The sequence below is a fragment of the Macaca nemestrina genome, chromosome 13 (genome assembly GCF_043159975.1).
Source record: "Macaca nemestrina isolate mMacNem1 chromosome 13, mMacNem.hap1, whole genome shotgun sequence".
Taxonomy (NCBI): Eukaryota; Metazoa; Chordata; class Mammalia; order Primates; family Cercopithecidae; genus Macaca; species Macaca nemestrina.
Genome location: NC_092137.1, coordinates 63,899,631 through 63,926,446, shown reverse-complemented (window position 1 = coordinate 63,926,446; position 26,816 = coordinate 63,899,631). Strand labels below are relative to the sequence as shown.

At 37.2% G+C, this 26,816-nt stretch overlaps 1 protein-coding gene and 1 pseudogene across 1 annotated transcript in view; both read left to right on the top strand.

Annotated features, from left to right (window-relative positions):
• WDPC (WD repeat containing planar cell polarity effector) overlaps positions 1 to 26,816 on the top strand; it is a 675,061-nt gene that overhangs the window by 117,150 nt on the left and 531,095 nt on the right. The window lies entirely within an intron of this gene.
• LOC105465133 (small ribosomal subunit protein eS4-like) lies at positions 14,232 to 16,433 on the top strand (annotated as a pseudogene).

Sequence of the window (26,816 nt, the reverse complement as noted above, 5' to 3'; positions counted from 1 at the left end):
AGCTCACGGCCTCATATATAGCTGTGTCTACTGTATTAGTTCCTCTAGGGCTACTCTAACAAATTGCCACACACTAGATGACTTAAAACAACAGAAATGCATTCTCTCACAATCTGGAGGCCAGAAGTCCAAAATCAAGGTGTCCTCCCTCCCAAGGCTCTAGAGGAGAATCCGTAGCTTGCCTCTTCCAGCTTCTAGTGGGTATAGGCCTTCTTTCGCTTGTGGCTGCAATACTCTAACCTCTGCCTTCATGGTCACATTGCCTCCTCCTCTTATTTGTGTGTCTGTCTCCTGTGCTTTTTTGATATAATATCCCTCTTTTTTATAAGGATACACGCAATTGCATTTAGGGCCCACCTGGCTGATCCAGGATAAACTTCTCCTTTTAAGATCCTTAACTTAAAATCACATCAATAAAGTCCTCTTTTCCAAATAAGGTAGCATCACAAGTTTCAGGGATTAGGATGTGTCATTTAGGGGACCACTGTGCAGCTCACAATATCTAGTTTTAATGTTTTTCTCTCCACCATTATTATAAATTCTTTCTGACATCCTGAAACTTCTGGTTAAACGTGGTTTGACCTAGTCTTATTTTGACAGAAGAGCTCACTTAACTCTTTTAGCTCATTTCTAGCCATAATTTAGCTTTTAAATAATATGCTATACACTATATTTACCCATACCTTTTGTTAGATTTACTTTTTCACAGCCAAAGATCCACTAAAGTATTATTTACAAAACAAGAGTTCTGGTTTCCAAAGGTGAATATAGCCTCTTTTCTCCAGCAGTATGATGACAGCTATAGCTCTAAGTTAGGATTCAAGGTCAAGGTCAAGTTAGTGAGAGGAGACCTGAGGAAACAAAAGCAGTGGATCAGAGCCTGTCGGCCAGCTGAGATGATCAACAAAAAGTGGCTCATGTTTGTGGAACATGTCAGCATTTCTCAGGGATTCCCAGAAACACTTGGATCCAGCAACCCAATAAATCATGGGACTTCCTGCCATTACACAGGATGGGGGTGCAAACTATTGTTATTTGAGCGTTAAAGGCCAGGATAGCTCCTGACCTTGGGAATTGCTAAGTTATATGTATTTCCTAAATTTTCCATAATGTTTTGATTTTCTGATAAATAAGAATAAACATAAATTTGGGGGTCTTGTTTGATCGAAATACCACACTCAGTGCTTTTTTGAGTGGTTTCTTCTTTGGTATTCTCTGCTGTTTGTCCTATACAGCTATTTTCACTAACTACTGACCTTTCTGCATAGTTGGTACATAGGTCTGATTACCCCATCACAGAAATGGAGAGGAAAAGCACCTGGCTGAAAAACAGCTATCACATCCCCGTAAAGACTTTCTGAAACCATTTTACTCTGTCTTTTTCCAGGGATGCATTTTGACATTAGACAGAGATCACCCAGGGCAGAGGTTATCTGGACCTTGTGTACTCTCCTTTCACTGTGTCAGGGTATATGTGAAGCAACTGTATTCAAGCCATATAAAACACACACTGGGACTTTTCTTAAAACCAAGAATCAGAATCAAAGTTGTAATGTGAAGCAAGATTAGGGCAATGGAGTTGTAGAACACTACTCAGACCCATAGAGAACAATGTGATGTCCATAGAGGGTGGAACTTCAGTTTTTTGAAGCTAAAAAAGATGCCATTTAAAAAATTATAGATTGTCCTTTATCTTCTAGAAGGAAACTAGAATTTGTCTTGGAGGAAAACCAGTTAGGAAGGCAACTTTGATGGAACCTTTTAAATTAAGCAGATACAAAGCAAAGTTTGTGCTCCACAAACCTAGAGATGCCTGGGTATTGTAGGTGGTGAGGGGTGGACAGGTCCCTGCCAAGCAGAGGCCAGCTGGACAGGGAACCAGACTGAGGGACTCTACTGTAAGGATGGGCCTGTGAGTTCTGAAAGTAGCTATCTTCACAATACTTTTATAACTTTTTTCTATTTACAAACAATGGGAAATACACTTGGTGTTTTTGCGCAGAATGTTTTCAGGAACAAATTAATGACAGTAAGTGGGAAATGTCAGTATATCTCAAATCTGCCCGCTTATCACCACCTGCACCACCTACATTTTAGTCTGTCATCATTTCTTGCCTAGATGATTGCAGTTGCCTTTAAATATTCCTCTGCCCCAGTCTCTTCACAGAACAACCAGAGCGACTTTTTAAAAATATCACTCAGAACCAGTCTCATCTGTACTCAAAACCCTCTCCAATAATTCACAGCCATAATTAAAATAAAGTAGCCCTTACCATGGCTTGAAAGTCTCACACAACCTGGCCCTTGCCAACCTCCCCAGCTTCAGCTCTTAGCACTCTGTCACTAACTCCACTCCAGCCAGCCAGGACTTCCAGCTTTTCCCTTACTTTGTGAAGCATGCTTCAACTTCAGGTCTTTGGCACTTACTTGGAATTCCCTTCCCTAAATAGCCTCATGGTTGTTTCCCCCACTTTGTTCATTTCACCAAATGCCATCTTCTTGTAGAAGGCTTTCCTGACTTCTCTGTCTTAAAAAGCAGACACCTTTCATTCCTCAACCCCCTTACTATGCTTCACTTTCCTTCATTGAACTTTACTACCTTGATAGCCTTTGTTTATTATTTTATTGTCTGTCCCTACATTGAGTGTAAGCTCATGAGGACAGTCACAGTCTGTTTCATTTATTGCTGTATCTTCAGCACCTTGAATAGTGCTTGGCACATAGTAGGTACTCAGGACATTGTTTTTGAGGTTGTTGTTTTAGTTGTTCAAGTCGGCTTTTAATCTTGACTTTGTTTTCTCAGTGTCCATTCTATACATGGCTCCTGAGTAATTTCTGGCTAGCTGCTCTTAGCTCGTGAACTATATCCCAATGTTTGTGTGTCTCCTTGGCTTTGGCCCATTCCTGGCTTCCAGTCAGGTTCCATGGCCCTCTCAACCCTCTTGTTGCCCAGGTATTTGACTTTGGCACTCCCTGATGCTAATGCCAGTCATTCTCCATGAATCTCAAGAATTGTGAATCTCTGTGACTTCCAAGCCACCAATCCAGTCTGCATCTGGGGCCAAGCAAGCCTGACCCACTGTAGGGCTCTAGGTCTGAGGCAGGGAGGCAAGCAGGGTGTGGTCTCCCTCTTCACTGGAGTTGGGAAAGTAGACAGGTTGTTGGAGCAAGATCTTAAGATACTGATACACAATAGTCAAAAGTGCTACTTGGGATCTTCCTGTTTTCCCAGAACTGGCAACTGGAACTCACAGTTGAGAACAAAAGGCACTAAGCATCCACATTCTAAGTTCAGAGAAATAGGAGCTGTGATGCCAGCCAGTTCCCCACAGGGCTTGCAAAGAGGTTCTTTTCAGCAGAACGAGCACAATAATCCCCCCTCCTTCATGAGATTAATTTATATTAATGGGTAGGAAATCCCGTTTCTGAGAATACATCCTACAGAGTCATCTGCACCATGTGAATTGATGTATATACAAGGTTACACATTGTAGTTCATAAGGAACTGGGGAAATAAATGATACGGTACATACATACAATGGAATACTATATAACTGTAAAGAAAGAATGAGAAAGTTCTCCATGTATTAATGGGGAAATATCTTCAAGATATATTGTTAAACTTTAAAAAAAAGTTTAGAATAGCATATATAGTATGATACCTTTTGTGTAAAAAGGTAGTAAACAAGGACATATATAGATTTTGCCTTTATGTGCATCAAGAACCTCTGGAAGGATGCACAAAAGCTAATAACAGTGATCACCTAAGAGGGAGGTATGTGAACAGATAGAGGACAGAAGTAGTTTCTCTTTTGAATCATGTGAATGTATTAAAATATAAAAATTAACCCCTCTTAAAAATGAAAAATAAGAAAATTATCATGTACTGATATGGAAAGATTTCTAAGACATAAGATTAAGTGAAAAAAGTATAGAAGAGTGTATAGCAAGGTGTTATTTAAATATGTATACATATGTGTATATATATACACACATGTATATACACATATGTAGCATGTATATATGTGTTTGTAATACTAGAATTTCTGTGGCAGAAGACACTGGTAATGGGCTTCCTTCTGGAAAAGTAAACCAGACGGCTGGAGAAAGGGAAGGGATAATATGAAGAGACAGCAATGCTCACCAAGTTCTCATTTGGTGATGAGCCAAAACGTGTGAAAGTGTGAGTTATGAGCCACACTTTCTCTGGGTTATGAGCCACACTTTCTTTGTATCCCCCATTTGCTTCTTAACATTTCCTGGCCCTTTTGCAATTGGGCAGACTCACATGCATGGTTTTGGCCAATGAAACGTGAGTACAAATGATATGTGCCATTTCTGAGCTGAGATGGTGAAAGTCTATGAGTGATTCTCTAATCTCTAACCTCTGGCTTGTTCTGGTTACTAGAAAGGGGCTGAATATTCTGTGGGAGATGAGTGGGCTCAGGCAGGAGGAGCTGAGAGCAAAGGCAAAGCCTAATCCCAGTACAGTCAGCCCTCCGTGTCTGTTGTTCCACATTCATAGATTCAACCAACCATGGATTGAAAATATTTGAAAAAAAATTAAAAAAATATATATAAAATGTAAGACCAATACAGTATAACAATTATTTGCATGGCATTTACCTTGTACTAAGTATTATAGGTAATCCAGAGATGATTTAAAGTATGTAGGGGAATTTACATAAGTTATATGTAAGTATTACAACATTTTATATAAGGGCCTCAACCATCCATAGATTCTGCTATCCCTGGGGTCATGGAACCAACCTCCCACAGATACTGAGGGACAACTGTGCATATGTGGCTAAAGAACATGTTCCTTATTGTGAAAAGTTTGTCCTTTCACATCAAGCTTTTCCTCTGAAAGGAACAGACAAGAGAGTGAGGAAGGAAGAAGGCATCCAAATATTCAGCAACATGAAAAAATACATCCTCTGATCAGTGGACATCTCAGCCTGATTGTCCACATTTTCATCTTCCAATTAGTGACAAATGCCTTGCCCATCTAGACCTACAGTCATTTTTTAAATGGAGAGAAATAATTTTAACTATTTTAGCCCCAAGAACCTCTATTCTGCCACTGCTTGTACCATAATCTTATAATCTTTTCTCTCTCTGTGCCTCGATTTAGATTATTTTTATTGTCATCTCTTTAGCTTCATGGTTTATTCTTTTGCAATATATAACCTGGCTATTTAATTCTGTCCAGTAAAATTTTCACTTCAGATATTTTATTTTTCATCTCTAAAAAATTTTTTTTTTTACCCCAAGGTTTCTATGTCTTCCATTTATCTCTTTATTGTGCTCTTATATTCTTTTAAATCCTTGAGCTTATTTATATTATTTCTGATAAGTCTTTTAAAGTTCTTGTCTAACTAATTTCATCATCTGTCATTTTGGGGTCTGTTTCTATCAACTGATTTTTCTCTGGGTTATGAGCCACACTTGCTTGTGTCTTTGCATGTCTAGTAATTTTTTTTTTTTTTTTGAGATGGAGTCTTGCTCTGTTGCACAGTCTGGAGTGCAGTGGCACTATCTCAGCTCACTGCAACCTTTGTCTTCCGGCTTCAAATGATTCTCGTGCCTCAGCCTCCTGAATAACTGGGATTACAACCACCTGCCATTAACACGTGGCTAATTTTTGTATTTTTAGTAGAGACGGGGTTTCGCCATGTGCTAGGCTGGTCCCAAACTCCTGACTTCAAATGATCTGCCCACCTCAGCTTCCCAAAGTGCTGGGATTACAGGCATGAGCCAACATACCTGGCCTCTAGTAATTTTTATTGGATATTGGACTTAAATTTTACTTTGTTGAGTGCCGGATATTATTGTATTCCTTTAAAGATTATCTTTACTCTAGCAGAAAGTTTTTTGCAGATTAGCTAATATTTTCCAGACTTGCTTTTAAGATTTTTTGTCAGGGAGTTTATCTGGAGTAGCCTTACTCTAGATCTAGTTTAGTCTCCCTATTAAAGTTTGACCTATCTGGGGTGTCTACTGAATTCTCCATGTATTCAGTAAAGTCTCTTCACTCTGGTTTGTGGGAACCTGATTCAGTCCCAATCCAGTGCAAGCTTTGAGAGTTATTTGGCTTATAGTGTCCCAGTAATTTCCCTTTCTCAGCTCTTTGTTCCACCTCATAAAGTTTCATCCTTTGCATGTACAAATTGATAGTCAGTCAGAGTCTCAAAAAGACCTCTATATAGATTTCTGGATCCTTTTTCACTGTAAGGCTCTCTTCTGTCCACTGTTTATGATCTCTGTCTCCACTCAGCAAGATCACCAGGCTCTATTTGGGTTCCCTCTTCCTGAGCTACTGCCAGGAAGTTGCTTCCAGGAAGAAAGCCAGAGCAATTGAAGAATTCGTCTTATTTTACTCTTTTCTCTTGACCATTATTGTGCTGCCCTGCCTATTATCCAATATCCGAGAATGGTTATTTCTTTTTTGTCTAGTTATCTAGGTTTTTTACTGGCAGTTGGGGAAGAGTGCAAACTTTTAGTAGTTACCCCTTAAGGGCCACAGTCTTACATTTAAACTCCCTTTTCAGGGCTTATATCCATCTATATGCTTTACACTTTTGCTGAGAACAGATAGGACCAAGATCAATAGCCCACACTGAGTTGGACTTAAGTTTTCCAACCAGGTACTAAGAGCAGTTTAACTTGTAGTAAATTTGGCAAATTTTATCTTCAGAGCCAACTGCATTTCATTTCTGAATCCTTTTATCCTCAGGTTCCTGCAGTCTCTATTCTTTCTATCAAATCTTTCCTCAGAAAGCCCAAAACATTTTAGAAGTGATCAAGCCTTAGCAGAAGAAAATGAAGCTCCAGTGCTGATACATTGCAGCAGATGGTAGAGACTTTGTGGCAGGCGAGGAAGCCATCTGGTGGGATCCTTCCACACAGTTGCCTACTTGTAGACCCAGTGGCAGTCCTGATTTCAAGCAAGTGAATTCTTTCTTTCTCTTCTCAAATAAAAACACACCTTTGCTTGCGTTGAGATCTGCTTCAGCCGAGGGCTTTCCTGTTTCTCAGCAATAAGTTCAAGTACTTGAATTTCACAAAAATTTGTGAGTGTTGTGACCCACCTTCACCTACAGGTTGTGCCATCCAAGTTGCTGGAAACCATATGCAAGCCTCCAAAGTTAACTGGACATTGTGTCTGCGTCTGTGTGGGTGGCCAGGGAACTTATACTGGGCTAATGTTCTCTTTTTGCCAGAGCTTCACAGAAGCCTTCTGCAAATGCATCATGCCAGTGTCCATGTGTGGAACCATCAGGGCCACTTGCATCATTCAATATTGCATTATCTGAACAAATGGCCTTTCAGAATTGCAGCATTTAACTCACTGATTGAACCAGACTGTGGGTTTAAATTAATCTTTTTCTCCATATGGAGCCACGGCTTAAATTAGGCTGTTTATATCCTTGAGGAAAGTTATTATAGCTCCAGGAACACATGGCCAGATAAGAAGCATGCAAAAATCAGCCTGATATAAGTCATGTGCTTATTGAAATTTTATTCATTCTTCAGGGTTAAGATCAAATACCACTTTTTATGAGAAGTTGGGATGTGTAGTTTTGCATGTCAGCTGAGTTAGGCTATAGTACTGAGTGCTTAGATTGAGCACTAATCTAGATGTTGCTGTGAAGGTATTTTGTAGATGTGGTTAACATCTGCAATCAGTTGACTTTAATCAAAGATTACCCTCAGTTAGGCCGGTAGACCTCATCAAATCAGTTGAAGGCCTTAAGAGCAAAAACTGAGGTTTACCCAAGAAGAAATTCTGTCTCAAACCTGCAACATTAACTCCTCCTGAGTTTCCAGCCTGCCTGCCTGCCTACCCAATGGATTTCAGACTTGCCAGCCCCCACATTGCACATTGCATGAGCCAATTTCTTATTCCTTAAAATAAGTCTCTGACTTGTGTGTGTGTGTGTGTGTGTGTGTGTTGTACACACATATAAAATAGAGTTTGTTTCTCTGGAAAACCCTAATTGAAACAGAAGCCTTTTCTGACATCTCTAGACCAGAGTGATTTCCCCTTCTTCTGACTTAGCACTTAACTGTACACTACCTTTATTTCTATAATTTCATGTCTTCTATCCCCAAATATTTATAGTGTGTATTTATAATATACCCATACTTGTTAAAGGACAGACTAAACTGCTATAATTAAGAAATTCAAAAGTATAGTGGCTTTTAAAAAAATAGAATTTTCCTCTCTAAACATTCCAGAGGATGAGCAGTCCAGGCTGACAGGGTGGCTCTGCTCTACATGGTCAGAAAGCAACCTAGGAACAATATTGTTGTTCTATTACCTCCATGGGTGTTGTCTTTATTTGATGATGGTCTCAAGTTTGTCTCTTTGTATTTGAGGGAGACAAATTTCCAAAGTCTGCACATCCAAGTCCACTGGGCTACTGCCAGTTCCCCACACTCCATCTTTCAGCCTTCTTGGCAAGGCATCTGGCAAAGTATTTTAAAAGTACTTATGTTGTTTTACCTCCTACTAACAATACTACAATTGTAATCATGTCTTTCCACCACAGACTTTGCCAACCCCAATGCATTGCACCTCTCATTGCGTGTGAATGATGGCTCCTGTTCTATTCTCTCACCTTCCAACACCATGAAGTCCATGCCAGCTGGTCAGTTACTAAGAAAACTACCTGATGGTTACCAAGAAGGACCTCCAGGAAACCTCAGATTGCCCAAGGATCACTGTAAGAAGTAACAGCATCAATTCAGGATCCTTTTCACTTCACTTACCTTCCTCCAATTTTTACTCACAGCTTCCTGAGTCATACTAAAAACATATTTTTTCTTCTTTATCCCAGTTATCTCCCTAAAAGAAACCTAAGTAGGGTGAACATATGGATCATATAAGACAAGTAAAGAAGCCATGGCAAACTCCAGTACTAAAGTCACTGGGTGGGGCAAGTCCTGAAGGAGTGATAGTGGAGACCACCTCCCTTCAAAATGTTTTTCAGTGGGATAAAGTCATTCACTAAGGCAGAAGTTCTCAAAGTATGCGTGGTCCCTAGATCAGCAGCATAAGCATCATTGGGGAACTTACTAGAAATACCAATTCTCAGGCCCCAACAGTGTCCTGAGTTTGAGTCATAAACTCAGGGAGTGGGGTCCAGCAATCTGTTTTAATAAGCCCTCAAGGTGACTGACTTAAGCTAAAGTTTGAAAACTACTATACTGAACAAATCTTGGGAAACTTCATGTCATTCCATCTTGAGCAAAGGTCTTGGACGTAACATCCAAACTGGTTATGCCATTATCTCATTCCAGACCCAGAGAAGAAGGCACAGCCTCTGCTGGATTCTTGGCTGTACACAACACTGTCTCAGGGGATCTTTCTGTAACACATCAACCGGTCTTCTCTTATTGCCTTTGGTTCTCACTCCCGATCCCAGAGGTTGTCTGTCAGACTTGGTTTAAGCCTCTCTGGCCAAATACTGTATCTGTTGCTTTATCCGGTCTGTCTCTTTGGTTTCTGAACAAACCTTTCCCTTGGATCGTGTATCTGTTTCCCGTTTACTCCAAGTCCTGTAGCCATCGATCATTTCTGCTTTACTCCAGACCCCTCCCCGCAAGCCCCTCTTTCTGGGAAAAGGAGTCAGAGTACCAAATTAATTTTTTCCTTTAAAAAAACAAAACAAGTTAATAGGCTGGCTGAGCAGGGTAATGATATTTGTTGAATGATAAAATGTTAGAACGACACATATTAGATATTTCTATGGAAAACAGTTATTCAGTTCCTTAGAAAATTAAACAGTTATCTTATGACCTAATAATTTTGCCATAGCTATATATACCCAAGGTGTTTGAAAACACATTCCCACAAAATCTTGTACACAAATGTGTTTATAGCATCACTATTCACAATAACCAAAAGGTGGGGAAAAAATCTAAGTGACTATCAACTAATGAATGAGTAAACAAAAATGTGGCATATACATACAACGAAATATTATTCAGTTATAAAAGAAGTGCTGTTGTTACATGTTACCACATAAATGAACCTTGAAAGCATGCTAAGTGAAAGAAACCAAACACAAAAGACCACATATTGTATGATTCCATTTAAATGAAATGTCCAGAATACACAAATAGATACAGAAAGTAGTTTAGTAGTTACCAAGGGATGGGGAAGGGGAGAATAGGGAGTAGGTGCTAATAGGTATGGGGCTTCTTTCTGGGGTGATGGGAATGTTCTAGAAGTAGGTAGTGATGATAGTTGCTCACCATAGTCAATATACTGAAGTGTACATACAAAATGGTGAATTCTATGTTATATGAAGTATATATCTCAATTTTTAAATGCTATAAAAGAAAAAAAAGTTGTGTTAAGTATTGTACTTGGGCCCAAAACATCATGAGTCCTAGCAATTACTGAACAGCAATCCATGTGAAATAACGTGCGATTTTTAGTTCACTGGAGCCTAAACGAGGTAATTTTGCAATCTGACTACTGAGAACACTAAGTTGATCTTTGATTGCAATTGACAGTGTTCCAGTTAAGGAAGAAAGTAGTCATTCTTTCTGCTATGTTCACCAGAGTGGACCATTTCTAAGGTCTTGGATTCAGTTATGGACATTTAAGAATGTTGACAAAACTCAGCAATAAAAGGAGATTAACTACTTATTCATGCAACAAAATAGATGAATCTCAAAAGAATTATACTAATGAAAAAAGCCAGACACAAAAGTCTGTACATTTTTTGGTTTCCATTTATATGACATTCTGAAAAAGACAAAACTATAGGTAGCCAAATCATATCAGGGGTTGCAGATTGTCAGAGGATGGAATTGACTGACTAGGGGCACCATATTTTGGGGTGATGTAAATACCTTGATTGTGGTGGTAATAATTACACAACTATACATTTCCCAATTCACTGAATGACATACACTTTAAAAGGATTAATTTTATTGTATATAAATAATACTTCAAAAAAAGAACGCTAATGAATTTTAGAGTGACTAATGAGTCCATATTTGGCCAGTACTTTCTCAATTTTAGCACGTGAACATCCCACATCCCTGGGACACCCCTCAGCCTCAGATAAATTGGAGTTAGAGTGGCTAGATACTGAGGAGTTTGAAACCATGAGAAAACTTAGGGGTATAAGACTAAAGAATTGTCATGTGCTGGACAGACTGACCCACAGGGAAGCCCTAGATCATACAGAGAGGCAAATTTTGGCTCAAAAACCAAAGAGTGTTCTATGATATTCTCCTATAGGCAGATAGGCTGTCTTAACCAGAAGAGTGTCTATTTTCCTAAAAATATTCAAGGAGCTATCCGGGGCACCTCTAGGGTGGTGTTTTTGAAAGGAATTCATGTATCAGTAAGAAGGGGGGTTACATCATTCATTCTCAAATGGTAGTATGCAGAGCTAAGGAAGTTGTTACAGATATAGATTCTTGAGCCCCATTTCTGGAGTTCCTGATTGGTCAGGTTTCAGATGGGGCCCAAGAACCAAGATTTTTTAAAAATTAAACTTTTTATTTTGAGATAATTATAAATTCACATGCAGTTTAAAAACAATAATAATAATAATACAGAGAGGGTCTTGTATCCTTTACCCAGTTTTGCCCAGTGGTTACATCTTGCAAAAATATAGTACAATATCAAAACCAAGATACTGACATTTATACAGACAAAATAAAAAAAGGTTTCCGTCACCTGAAGTTGTCCTTTTATTAGGCACTCCCACTTTCCTTTCACTCTCACCCACTCTGGAAACCACTAGCTTGTACTCCATGTCTATAATTTCATCATTTTAAAAATGTTATATAAATGGAATCATACAGTATATAATCTTTGGGGACTGGCTTTTTTTCACTCAGCATAATTCTCTGGAAATTCATCCAGGTTGCTGCATACATCAAGACAGGCTATTTGAAAATGCACAGGCTGGGCGTGGTGGCTCACGCCTGTAATCCCAGCACTTTGGGAGGCTGAAGCAGGTGGATCATGAGGTCAGGAGTTTGAGACCAACCTGGCCAAATGATGAAACCCCGTCTCTACTAAAAATACAAAAATTAGCTTGGCGTGGTGGTGGGCACCTGTAATCCCAGCTACTCAGGAGGCTGAGGCAGGAGAATCATTTGAACCCAGAAGGTGGAGGTTTCAGTAGGTCACGATTGTGCCATTGCACTCCAGCCTGGGTGACAGGGCGAGACTCCATCTCAAAACAACAACAACAACAACAACAACAACAACAACAAAATGCATGATCAGAGGAGATGAAAGAAAAAAGAAGAAAAAACAATGAAACACAACTACAGGATATAGAAGATAGTCTCAAAAGGGCAAATCTCAGAATTAATGGCCTTAAAGAGGGGGTAGAGGAAGAGATAGGAGTAGAAAGTTTATTCAAAGGTATAATAAGAGAAGTTCCCAAACCTAGAGAAAGATATCAATATCCAAGTACAAGAAGATTATAGAACACCAAGCAGATTTAACCCAACGAAGACTACCTCAAGGCATTTAATAATCAAACTCCCAAAAATCAAGAATAAAGAAAGGATCCTAAAAGCAGCAAAAGAAAAGAAACAAATAGCATGCAACAGAGCTCCAATATGTCTGGAAGTAGACTTTTCAGTGGAAACCTTACAGGCAGGAGAGAGAGGCGTGATATATTTAAAATGCTGAAGGAAAAACAAAGTTTTACTTTAGAATAGTATATCTGGTGAAAACATCCTTCAAACATGAAGGAGAAATAAAAACTTTACCAAGCAAACAAAAGCTGAGGGATTTCGTTAACATCAGACCTGTCCTACAAGAAATGCTAATGGAAGGACTTAAATCAGAAAGAACAAAAATGTGAACAAGCAGTAGGTAATCACCTCAAGGCACAAACTTGCTGGTAATAGTAAGTACACAGAAAAACACAGAATATTATAATAATGTAACTGTGATGTGTAAACTACTCTTAAGTAAAAACATTAAATGATAAATCAATAAAAAATAATAACTAGGACAACTTTTCAAGACATAGAGAGTACAGTAAGATACAAATGGAAACAACAGAACGTTAAAAAGCATGGGAGGAAGGGTGAAGTTAAGGCATAGAAATTTTATTAGTTTTCTTTTTGCTCATTTGTTTGTTTATGCAGAGTTGTTATCAGCTTAAAATAATAAATTATAAGATAGTATTTGCAAACTTCATGGTAAACACAAACCATAAACCATACAATGAATACACAAAATATAAAAAGCAAGAAACTAGATCATATCATCAGAGAAAATTATCTTCACTAACAGGAAGACAGAAAGGGAAGAAAGAAGGAAGAGAAAACTGCTAAACATCCAGAAAACAAATAACAAAATGGTAGGAGTAAGTTCTTATCAGTAATAACAATGAATGTAAATGAACTAAACTCTCCAATCAAAAGACATGACTGAATGGATAAAAAACAAGAACCAGTGTCTCTTGCCTACAAGAAACACACGTCACCTATAAAGACACACATAGACTGAATGTAAAGGGATGGAAAATGATAGTCTATGCTAATGGAAACCAAAAAAGAGCAGGAGTAGCTATACTTATATCAGACAAAATAGATTTTAAGACAAAAACTAAAAGACGAGACAAAGGTCACTAAATAATGCTAAAGGAGTTAATTCAGCAAAAGAATATAACAATTGTAAATATATATGTGCTCAACACTGGAGCACCCAGGTATATAAAGCAAATATTATTAGAGCTAAAGAGAGAGATAAACTCCAATATAATAATAGGTGGAGACTTCAACTCTCTACTTTCAACATTGGACAGATCTTCCAGAGAGAAAATTAACAAAGTTATACCAGACTTAATCTGCACTATAAACCAAACGGACCAAATAGATATTTCAGAACATTTCATCCAATGGCTGCAGAATACGCATTCTTTTTTTCAGTACTTGGATCATTCTCAAGGGTAGACTGTATGTTAGGTCATAAAACAAGCCTGAAACCATGCAAAAAAAAAAAGAATGAAATACTATCCAGCATCTTTTCTGATCACAATGGAATACAACTAAAAATTAATAATGAAGAATTTTGGAAACTATGCAAATACATGGAAATTAAACAATATGCTCCTGAGTGATGAGTGTGTGAATGAAGAAATTAGGAAGAAAATAAAACATTTCTTGAGACAAATTATAATGGCAACACAACATACCAAAACCTTTGTGATACAGCAAAAACATTACTGAGAGGGAAATTCATAGCTGTAAGTGATTACATCAAAAAAGAAAAAAAACTTCAGGTAGACAACCTACCAATGCATCTTAAATAACTAAAAAAGCAAGAGCAAAGCAAGCTCAAAATTAGTAGAAGAAAAGAAATAATAAAGATCAGGGCAGAAATAAGTGAAATTGAAAGGAAGACAACAATACAAATGATTAATGGAAGGAAAAGTTGGTTTCTTGAAAAGATAAACAAAATTGATAAACCTTTAGCCAACTAAGAAAAAACAGAGGAGATCCAAATAATAAAAACAGAAATGAAAAAGGACACATTACAGCTGATACTGCAGAAACTTAAAAAATCGTTAGTAGCTATATGAGCAACTATATGCCAATAAATTTGAAAATCTAGAAGAAATGGACAAATTTCTAGATACATACAACATACCAAGATTGAACCATGAAAAAATCCAAAACCCAAACAGACCAATAACAAGTAACAAGATTGAAGTCATAATAAAAAGTCTCACAGTAAAGAAAAGCCCAGGTCCCAATGGCTGCAATGCTTAATTCTAGCAAAGCTTTCATGAAAAACGAATACCAATCCTCCTAAAACTATCCTAAAAAATAGAGGAGAAGGGAATACTTACAAACTCATTCTGTGAAGCCAGCATTACCCTGATACCAAAACCAGACAAAGATATATCAAAAAATAAAACTATAGGCCAATATCTCTGATGAACATTGATGCAAAAATTCTCAACAAAATACTGACAAATCAGATTAAAAAGATCATTCATCACTCTTTCTGTGCCTAGCAGAGCCATGGCTTGTGGTCAAGAAGCATCTGAAGCAAGTACCAGCTCCAAAGCATTGTATGCTGGATAAATTAATTGGTGTGTTTGCTCCTCATCCATCCACTGGTCCCCACAAGTTGAGAAAGTACCTCCCTGTCATCATTTTCCTAAGGAACAGACTTAAGTATGCCTTGACAGGAGATGAAGTAAAGAAGATTTGCATGCAGTGGTTTATTAAGATCAATGGCAAGGTCCAAACTGATGTAATCTACCCTGCTTGGATTCATGGATGTCATCAGCATTGACAAGACTGGAGAGAATTTCCATCTGATCTATGACACCAAGGCTCACTCTGCTGTTCATCGTATTAATCTGAGGAGGCTAAATACAAGTTGTGCCAAGTGAGAAAAATCTTTGTGGGTACAAAAGGAATTCCTCATCTGGTGATTCATGATGTTCACACCATCCACTGCCCTGATCCCCTCATCAAGGTGAATAACAGATTCAGATTGATTTGGAGACTGGCAAGATTCCTGATTTTATCAAGTTCAACACTGGTAACCTGTGTATGGTGACTAGGGGCCGGGGGGGATGTGCTAATCTGGGAAGAATGTGTGTAGTCACCAACAGAGAGAGATATCCTGGATCTTTTGATGTGGTTCATGTGAAAGATGCCAATGGCAACAGATTTGTCACCCACCTTTCCAACATTTTTGTTATTCGCAAGGGCAACAAACCGTGAATTTCTCTTCCCTGAGGAAAGGGTATCTGCCTCTCCATTACTGAAGAGAGAGACGAGAGACTGGCAGCCAAACGGAGAAGTAGGTGAAATGGTCTTTAGAGACATGTTAGAAAGCTTTTTGTACTTAATTAAAGATAATATAGCATGAAGAAAAGATCATTCATCATGAACAAGTGGGATTTATCCCAGGAATGCAAGGATTGTTGAACATACACAAGTCTATGAATATGATACATCATACCAACAGAATGAAAGACTAAAACCATATGATCATTTCAACTGATGCCAAAAAAAGGATTTGATAAAAGTCAACACCCCTTCGATAAAAGAAAAACCCCAAAAAACTGGGTATAGAAGGAACATAACCTCAACATAATAAAAGCCATATATAACAGACCCACAGCTAGTATCATACCGAATGGGGAAAAACTGAAAGCCTTTTCTCTAAGATCTGGAGCACAACAAGGATGCCCACTTTTGTCACTGTTAATAAACATATTACTGGAAGTCCTAGCTAGAGCAGTCAGAGAAGAGAAAGAAATAAAGGGCCTCCAAATTGGAAAGGAAGAAGTAAAATTATCATTGTTTGAAGATGATACGATTCTATATTTGGAAAAATCGAAAGACTCCACACACACAGAGACACACACACACACAAACTATTAGAAGATAAAGAAACTCAGGAAAGTTGAAGGATACAAAAATCAACATACAAAAATCAGTAGCATTATTGTATGTTAACAGCAATCTGAAAAATAAATCAAAATAGTAATCTCATTTACAATAGCCACAAATAAAATAAAATACCTGGGAATTATCCAAAGAAGTGAAAGATCTCTATAATGAAAATTCTAAAATAGTGATGACACCAAAAAAAAAAAAAAAAAAGAAAAAGAAAAGAAAAGATGTATCATGTTCATGGATTGGAAGAATCAGTATTGTTAAATGTCCATACTACCCAAAGTAATCTACAAATTCAATGCAATGTCTATCAAAATACTAATGGCATTCTTCACAGAAATAGAAACAACAATTCTAAAACGTATATAAACCACAAAAAAACCCAGAGTAATCAAATCTATCCCAAGCAAAAATAACAAAACTGGAGGAATTACATTACCTGACTTCAAATTATACTACATCAAGATAGGGTAAGAAAAAAAATTATACTACAGCACTATAGTAAACAAAACAGCATGGGACTGGCATAAAAACAGACATATAAACCAGTGGAACAGAATAGAGAGTCCAGAAACAAATCCCCATACCTACAATGAACTGATTTTCAACAAAGGTACCAAGAACATATACTGGGTAAAAGTCTCTTCAATAAATGGTGCTGGGAAAAATGGATATCCATATGCAGAAGAAAGAAACTAGACCCCCATCTCTTGCCATAAACAAAAATCAAATAAAAATTGATTTAAATACTTAAATCTAAGATCTCAAACTATGAAACTACTAAAAAAAATTGGGGAAAGTTTCCAGGACATTGGTGTAGGCAAAAATTTCTTGAGTAATACCCCACAAGCACAGGCAACCAAAGTAAAAATGGACAAATGGGATCACGTCAAGTTAAAAAGACTTTGCACAGAAATGGAAACAATCAACAAAGTGAAGAGAAAACTACCAGAATGGGAGAGAATATTTGCAAGCTGCCCATCTGACAAGGGATTAATAACCAGAATATGTAAGGAGCTCAAACAACTCTATAGGGAAAAATCTAATAATCCAATCCAAAAAATGGGCAAAAGATGTGCAGACATTTCTCAAAAGAAGACATGCAAACAACAAACAGGCATATGAAAAAGTGCCCAGTATCATTGATCATCAGCAAAATGCAAATCAAAACTACAATGAGATATCATCTCACCCCAGTTAAAATGGTTTATATCCAAAAGACAGGCAATAAGAAATGCTGGCAAGGATGTAGAGAAAATGGAACCCTCATACACTGTTGATGAAAATGAAATTAGTACAACCACTATGGAGAACAGTTTGGAGGTTCCTCAAAAATCTAAATATAGAGCTGGGTATATACTCAAAAGAAAGGAAATCAGCATATTGAAGAGTTATCTGCACTCTCATGTTTATTGTAGCACTGTTCACAATAGCCAAGATTTGGAAGCAACCTGAGTGTCCCTCAACAGATGAATGGATAAATAAAACGTGGTACATATACACAATGGGGTACTATTTAGCTATAAAAAATGAAATCCTATCATTTGTAACAACATGGATGGAACCAAAGATCATTATGTTAAGCGAAAAAAGGCAGGCATGGAAAGACAACCATCCCATGCTCTCATTTATTTGTGGGATCTAAAAATCAAATCAACTGAATTCATGGAGATAGAGTAGAAAGATGGTTACTAGGGGCTGGGAAGGTTAGTGGGAGGTTAGGAGGAAGATGGGGATGGTTAATGGGTACAAAAAATAGTTCGAAAGCATGAATAAGACCTAGCATTTGATTGCACAGCAGGTTGACAATAGTCAATAATAATTTAATTGTACATCTAAAAATAACTAAAAAAGTATAATTGGATTGTTTATAACACAAAGAATGAATCCTTGAGGGAATGGATACCGTACTCTCCATGATGTGATTATTACACATTGCATTCCTGTATCAAAACATCTCATGGTCCTTATGAATATATACACTTACTATGCACCCACAAAAAAAATATTTTATTTCTTTTTATTGTCAAGTAGTATTCCATGGCATGGATGTGCCACAATATGTTTAACCGATTATTCACCGGGTGAAGGACATCTAAGTTTGTTCAAGTTTTAGACCATTATAAATAAAAATATATAAACACTCATTTGCAGGGTTTTGTTTGGTTTTGTTTTGTGTTTTTCAGAGAGTCTCATTCTTTTGCCCAGGGTGGAGTGCAGTGATGTGATCACAGCTCACTGCTGCTTCAACCCGCCAGGGTTAAGCAATCCTCCTGCCACTGCCTCCTGAATAGCTGGGAGAACAGGGAAACACTGCTACATGCAGCTAATTTTTCATGTGCAAGTTTGTATATTAACATTAAATCTTGATCTCTCTGGAATAAGCACCCAAGAATGCAACTTCAGGGTGATATGGTAGTTGCATGTTTAATTTTTCAAGAAACTGCAATATTGTTTCCATAATGTTTTCCATAATGACTGTACCATTTTACTTTCCTCCCAGCAATGTGTGAGTGATCTAGTTTCTCCACATTTTTGACAGCATCTGGTTTTGTCACTATTTCTTATTTAAGCCATTTTGTTACGTTTGTAGTAATAGCTCATCATGGTTTTAATTTGTATCTCTAATGGCTAATGATGTTAAATATCTTTATATGTTCTTACTTGACACCTGCATATCTTCTGCTATGATTTAAATGTTTTTGTCCTGTGAAACTCATGCTGAAATTTAATCCCCAATGTAACAGTATTAAGAAATGAGAACTTGCCATGGATTAATGGGTTACCATGGTAGTGGGTTAGTTAACATAAGAATGGGTCTGTTATAAAAGCCAGTTTGACTCTCAGTGTGCCCCTCTTACCTTGATCTTAGACTCCCCAGCCTCTAGAACTATAAGAAATAAATTTCTAGGCCAGGTTAGGTTGCTCACACCTGTAATCCCAGCACTTTGGGAGGCTGAGGCAGGAGAGTTGCTTGAGGTCCGGAGTTTGATAGATCAGACTGGGCAACATAGTAGACCCTGTCTACAAAATTATTTTTTAAATTAGCCAAGCATGATGGCGCATATTTGTAATCATAGCTACTTGAAAGGCTGAAACAGGAGGATCTCTTTTTTTTTGAGATGGAGTCTCATTCTGTCACCCAAGCTGGAGTGCAGTGGTGCAATCTCAGCTCAGTGCAACCTCCGCCTCCTAGGTTCACTCCACTGCACTCCAGCCTGGGCAAGACAGGATGTTGAATTATGAATTCAGTTTACTTAGTACCTGTACAATGTTTCACATTCTCTATTTCATATTGGATGAATTGTGCTTTTTAAGAACTTGATTCATTTCACCTAAGTTGCCAAATTTCTGAACATAGAATTTTTCTTCATATTCCCTTATTATTCTTTTAGCATATGCAGGTTCTATAATGATATCCCTGTTTTCTTCTTGATATTAGTAATTTGTGTCTTCTCTCTGTTTTTGCTTTTCAGCCATGCTACAGGTTTGTCAACATTATTGATGTTTTCAAGGAAACAGTTCTTTGTTTCATTGATTTTTTTCCTTTTTTTTCGGAGACAGAAGCTCCCTCTGTCACCCCGGCTATAGTGTAATGGTATAATCACAGCTCACTGTAACCTCAAACTCCTGGGCTCAAGTGATCCTCCCACCTCAACCTCCTGAGTGGCTAGGACTACAGGCATGTACAACCATACCTAGTCAATTTTTAAAAATTTTATAGAGACAGAGTCTCACTATGTTGCCCAGACTAGTCTCATAATCCTGGCCTCAAGCAATCCTCCTGCCTCTGCCTTCCAAAGTGTTGGGATTACAACTGAGAGTCACTGCACCCAGCCCATTTTTTCATTTTCTAAAAGCTTTATTGAAGTATAATTGATAAAACCAGGCTGGGCGCGGTGGCTCAAGCCTGTAATCCCAGCACTTTGGGAGGCCGAGACGGGCGGATCACGAGGTCAGGAGATCGAGACCATCCTGGCTAATATGGTGAAACCCCGTCTCTACTAAAAATACAAAAAACTAGCCGGGCGAGGTGATGGGCGCCTGTAGTCCCAGCTACTCGGGAGGCTGAGGCAGGAGAATGGCGTAAACCCGGGAGGCGGAGCTTGCAGTGAGCTGAGATCCGGCCACTGCACTCCAGCCTGGGCGACAAAGCGAGACTCCGTCTCAAAAAAAAAAAAAAAAAAAAAAAACAACTGTATATATTTAAAGTGTACAAGATGATGATTTGATATATGTATAGATTGTGAACTGATTACCACAATCAAGTTAATTAACATAATCATCACCGCACACAGATACCTTGGCCAGCTAATGTGTGTGTGTGTGTGTGTGTATGTGGGAGAGAGAGAGAGAATGAGAGAGATAGAGAATGCTTAAGATGTACTCTCATAGCAAATTTCAAGTATACAGAACAATATTTTAAAGTATAATTCTCACACTGTACATTAGAACCTCAAATTGTATTCATCTTACTATTGAGGGCTTGTACCCTTTGCCCACCATCTCTTCATTTTCCCACAGCCCCAGTCCGTGGGAACCACCATTCTACTCTCTGTTTCTATGAGATCACAATGGCAGTATTTCCTTCATTTTATGGCTCAATAATATTCTATTATACATACATAACACATTTTTTAATCCATTGATAAAATCCAATCCAATGTTCATCCATCCAATGAACATGGGAGTGTAGATATCTCTTTAAGATACTGATTTCCGTGACTTCAGAGATATACCCAGACTTGGGGTTGCTGGATTATATAAAAGTTTTATTTTTAATTTTGTAAGGAACCTCCATACTGTTTTCTATAGTAGTTATACCAATTTACATTCCTACCAAAAGTTTGAGACGGTTTTCATTTATCCACATTATTGCCAACACTTGGTATCTTTTGATATTTTTTATTACAGATGTGAGATTATCTCTAATTGTGGTTTTGATTTGCATTTCCATGATGGTTAGTGATGTATAGTACCCTTTCCTGTATCTGCTGGCCATTTGTGTATCTTCTTTGGAAAAGTATCCATTCAGGTCTTTCGCCCATTTTGAAACCAGATTATTTGTGTTTTGTTGTTGTTTTTTGTTTGTTTGTTTGTTTGTTTGTTTTGCTATTGAGCTGTATTAGTTCCTTATACATTCTAGTTGTTAGCCCCTTACATCAGATATATTTTCTCCCATTCTGTAGGTTGCCTTTCTACTTTGTTGATTGTTTAGTTTGCTGTGCAAAAGCTTTTTTTTTTTTCCCAATGTAGCCCCTTTTTTTGTTTGTTTCTTTGTTTTTGTTTTCTCTTTTCTTTTCTTTTTTTTTTTTTTTGAGATGGAGTCTTGCTCTGTCACCCAGACTGGAGTGCAGTGGCATGATCTCGGTTCACTGCAACCTCCATCTCTCAGCTTTAAGCAATTCTCTGCCTCAGCCTCCTGGGTAGCTGGGATTACGGGCACGCGCCATCATGCCCAGCTAATTTTTTGTATTTTTAGTAGAGATGGGGTTTCACCATGTTGGCCAGACTGGTCTTGAACTCCTGACCTCATGATCCACCCTTCTCAACCTCCCAAAGTGCTGGGATTACAGGCATGAGCCACCGCACCCAGCCACCACTCTTGTTTGTTTTTGCTTTTATTGCCTGTGCCTTTCGTGTCATAGCCAAAATATCACCGCCAAGACTAATGTCAAGGAGCTTTTCTCTTTCTTCTAGGAGTTTTACAATTTCGAGTTTTACACTTACATCTTAAATTCAATTTGGGTTAATTTTTGGAAGTGATGTAAAGTGGGGATACAGTTTCATTTCCTTGCATGTGGATATCCAGTTTCCCAACACTGTTTTTTTGAAGATATCACCTTTCTTCATTGTGTATTCTTGAAGCCCTTGTCAAAGACTGGTTGACTGTGCATGTGTGGGTTTATTTCTGGGCTCTGTATTCTGTTCAATTGCTTAGTGTGTCTGTTTTTAGGCCAGTGTCATACTATTTTATTACTATTTATTTGCAATGTAATTTGAAATTAAGAAGTGTGATGCCAGCCTGGATGACATATTGAGACCCTGTATCTACAAAAAGTGAAAAAAGATTAGCCAGGCATGTAGTATGTACCTGTAGTCCCAGATACATGGGAGGCTGAGATAGGAGGATGTCTTGAGCACAGAGATTGAGGCTGCAGTGAGCCATGATTGCACCATTGCATATTGCACTCCAGCCTGGGTGACAGAGTGAGAATCTGTCTCAACAAAATGAAGGAAGGGTGATGCCACCAGCCTTGTTTTTTCTCATGATTGCTTTGGGTGTTTGGGGTCCTTTGTGATTCTATCCACACTTTAGTATTGTTTTTACTATTTCTATGAAAAATGATGATATAATTTTGACAAAGATTATGTTGAATCTATTGATCACTTTGCATAGTATGGACATTTTAACAATATTCTTCCAATCCATGAACATGTGATATCTTTCCATTTGTTTATGTCTTCAATTTCATCACCAATGTTTTGTAGTTTTCAGTATACAGACCTTTTACCTCCATAGTTTAATTTATTCCCAAATACGTTAATTTTTTTGATGCTATTTTAAATGAGGTTGTTCTCTTGATTTGTTTTTTGGATAGTTCCTTGTTGAAATGTAGAAACTGATACAACTGATATTAATATGTTGATTTTCTATCCTGGTATTATATTTAATTTGTTGATTACTTCTAACCAATTTTAGGTGAAGTCTTTAGGATTTTATATGTACAAGACCATATCATCTGCAAACAGTAATTTTACTTCTTCCTTTTCAATGTAGATTCCTTTGATCTCTTTTTCTTCCCTAATTGCTCTGGCTAGGACTTCCAGTACTATGTTACATAGAAGAGGCAAGAGAGGACATCCTTGTCTGTCTTGTTCTGATTCTTAGAGGAAAACCTTTCAGCTTTTCACCATTGATATGATGTTAGCTGGGAGCTTGTCATATACGGCTTTATTATGTTGAAATAAATTACTTCTATGCCTAATTTGTTAAGAGTTTTTATCATGAAACATGTTGATTTTTTAAAATGCTTTTTCTGCATCTATTGAGATGATCATATAATTTTTATCCTTTATTCTGTTAATCTGGTGTGTCATCTTTATTGTTTTGTGTCTATTGAACCATCCTTGCATCTCACTTGATTATGGTGTTTGATTCTTTTAACGTGCTATTGAATTCAATTTGCTAGTATTTTGTTGAGAATTTTTGCATCTATGTTCATCAGGGATATTAACCTCTAAGTTTCTTTTCTTACAGTATCCTCATCTGGTTTAGGTATCAAGGTAATGCTGGCTTCATAAAATGGGGTTGGAAGTGTTCTCTCCTCTTCAATTTTCTGGAAGAGTTTGAGAAAGATTGGCATTAATTCTTCTTTCAATATTTGGTAGAATTTGCCAGTAAAGCCATATGTTCCTGGTCTCTTCTTTTTTGGGAGATTTTTGATCTGATTCAATGTTCTTATTAGTTCTTATTAGTTATAAATCTATTCAGATTTTCTGTTTCTTCATGTTTCAGTCTTGGTAGGTTGTATGTTTCTAGGAATGTATACATTTCCTCTAGGTTATCTAATTTACTGGTATATAATTATGTATAGTAGTTGTCTATGACCCTTTGTATTTATGGAGTTGCAGTTGTAATGTCCCCTGCTTATGATTTTCTTTATTCAAGTCTTCTCTGTTTTTCTTACTTAATTTGGCTAAATGTGTGTCAGTTTTATCTTCTCAAGAAACCAGCTCTTAGTTTCATTGATCTTTTCTACTCTCTATTTCACTTGTTTCTGCTCTGATCTTGTTATTTCCTTTCTTCTGATAACTTTGCACTTAGTTATCCTTTTTTAGTTCCTTAAGGTATAACATTAGGTTATTTATTTTGTTACATTCCATAAGTTTTGGTATGTTGTGTTTTCAGTTTTATTTGTCTCAAGATATTTTTTAATTTCCCTTTTGATTTCTTCCTTCATCCATTGATTGTTCTGGAGTATGTTGTTTAATTTTAACATATTTGTAAATTTTCCAGCTTCTTAAATTTGTTAAGACTTGTTTTGTAGCCGAACATATGATCTATCCTGGAGAATGTTCCATGTGTACTTGAGATGAATGTATATTCTGCTGCTATTGGATTAAATGTTCTGGATATGTCTGTTAGGTCCATTTGATCTAAATTGTAGTTCAAGTACAATATTTCCTTATGGATTTTCTGCTTGGATGACTGTCCATTTTGAAAATGAGATGTTAAAGTTTCTACTATTATTGTATTGCTATAGATTTCTCCTTTTAGGCCTTTAATATTGGCTTAATATATTTGTGGGTTCCAATACTGGGTGCATATTTACAATTGCTATATCCTTTTGATGAATTGACCCCTTTATCATTATTTTGACTTATAGTTTATTTTGTTTGATATAAGTATAGCTATCCCTGCTCTCTTTTGGTTTCCATTTGCATGGACTATCTTTTTCAATTCCTTCACTTTCAGCCTGTGTGTTTTCTTAAAGTTGAAGTGAGGCTCTTGTAGGTAGCATATAGTTGTATCTTTTTTGTTTTTGTTTTTGTCTATTCAGGCACTCTATGTTTGTTTGTTGATTGGGGGATTTAACTCCCCCTTTTTTGGAGATGGAATCTCGCTTTGTTGCCAGAGTGCAGTGGTGTGATCTCAGCTCACTGCAACCTCCACCTCCCAGGTTCAAGCAATTCTCCTGCCTCAGCTTCCCGAGTAGCTGGGATTACAGGCATGCACCACCACATCTGGCTAATTTTTGTATTTTTGGTAGAGACAGGGTTTCACCATGTTGGCCAGGCTGGTCTGGAACTCCTTAACACAAGTGATCCACCTGCCTTGGCCTCCCAAAGTGCTGGGATTTCAGGCATGAGCCACTGCATCTAACTGAATTTAAGCCATTTAAATAAAAAATAATTGTTTATAGGTAAGGACTTACTATTACCATCTCATTAATTGTTTCCTGGCTGTTTTTAGTTCCTTTGTTCCTTTCTTCCTTCTTTCCTGTCTTCCTTTGTGATTTGATGGTTTTCCATAGTGGTATGCTTTGATTTTTTTCTATTTACCTTTTGTGTATCTACTATAGTTTGTACTTTGTTGTTACCATTAGGCTTCCATAAAATATTTTATAATTATAACAATCTATTTTAAGTTGATATTAACTGAACTTCAACTGCATACAAAAACTCTACTCTTTTACTCAACTCCATTTTATATTTTGATGTCATAATTTGCATTTTTCTTTTTATATTATGTATCAATGAACAAATTATTGTAGCTATAGTTATTTTTAATGCTTTTTGTCTTTAAACTTTTATACTATTACAGTAATTAGTGCACTCTGAATTTGATTATATATTTACCTCTACCAGTGAGTTTCATACTTTCATATGTTTTCTATTAGTGTCTTCTCATTTTAGCTTGAATAACTCCCTTCTGTATTTCTTATATGGAAGGTCTAGTGGTAATGAACTCCCTCAGCTTTTGTTTGTCTGGGAATGTCTTTCTCTCTCATTCATTGCTGAAGGACAGCTTTGCTGGGTAAAATAGTTTTGGTTGTCATATTTTTTTTTCAGGACTTTGAATATATCTTACTCTCTCCTGGCCTATAGGGTTTCTGCTGAGAAGTCTGCTGGTAGCCTTATGAAGACTCCCTTGTATGAGATGAGTTTCTTTTCTCATGCTACTTTGAAAATTTTGTCTTTGATTTTTGACAGTTTTATTACAATTCGTTTTGGTGAAGTCCTCTTTGGATTGCATCTGTATGGGGATCTGTGAGCTTCATATTCCTAGATATCCATACATATCCCCAGATGTGGGAAGTTTTCCAACATTGTTTCTTTCAATAAGCTTTCTGCCTGCTTTGCTCTCTCTCTCTTCTTCTGAAACTCCCATAATGTATACATTGGGCTGCTTTTTGGTGTCCTATAATTCACATATATTTTCTTCACTTTAAAAAATTTCCTTTTTCTATTTCCCTGTCTAACTGGATAATTTCAAATGAGTGGTCGTTGAGTTTATAGTTTTTCCCCTCCACTTGTTCAAGTCTGCTGTTGATGCTCTCTATTTCATTTTGCATTTTATTCATTGTATTCTTCAACTCCAGTACTTGTTTCTTTTTTTCTTTTTTTAAATTCCTGTCTGTTGAGCTTCTCGTTTTGCTCGTGTATTTTTTTCCTGATTGCATTGAGTTGTCTATCTGTGTTCTGTTATAGCTTACTGAACTTCTTTTAAGCAAGTATTTTGTATTCTTTTGTTCTGTTATAGCTTACTGAACTTCTTTTAAACAAGTATTTTGTATTCTATGTTCAGCAGTTTGTAGATCTTTATTTCCTTGGGGTTGGTTATTGTAAAATTATTGTGTTCCTCTGGTGATATTGTGTTGCCTCTATTT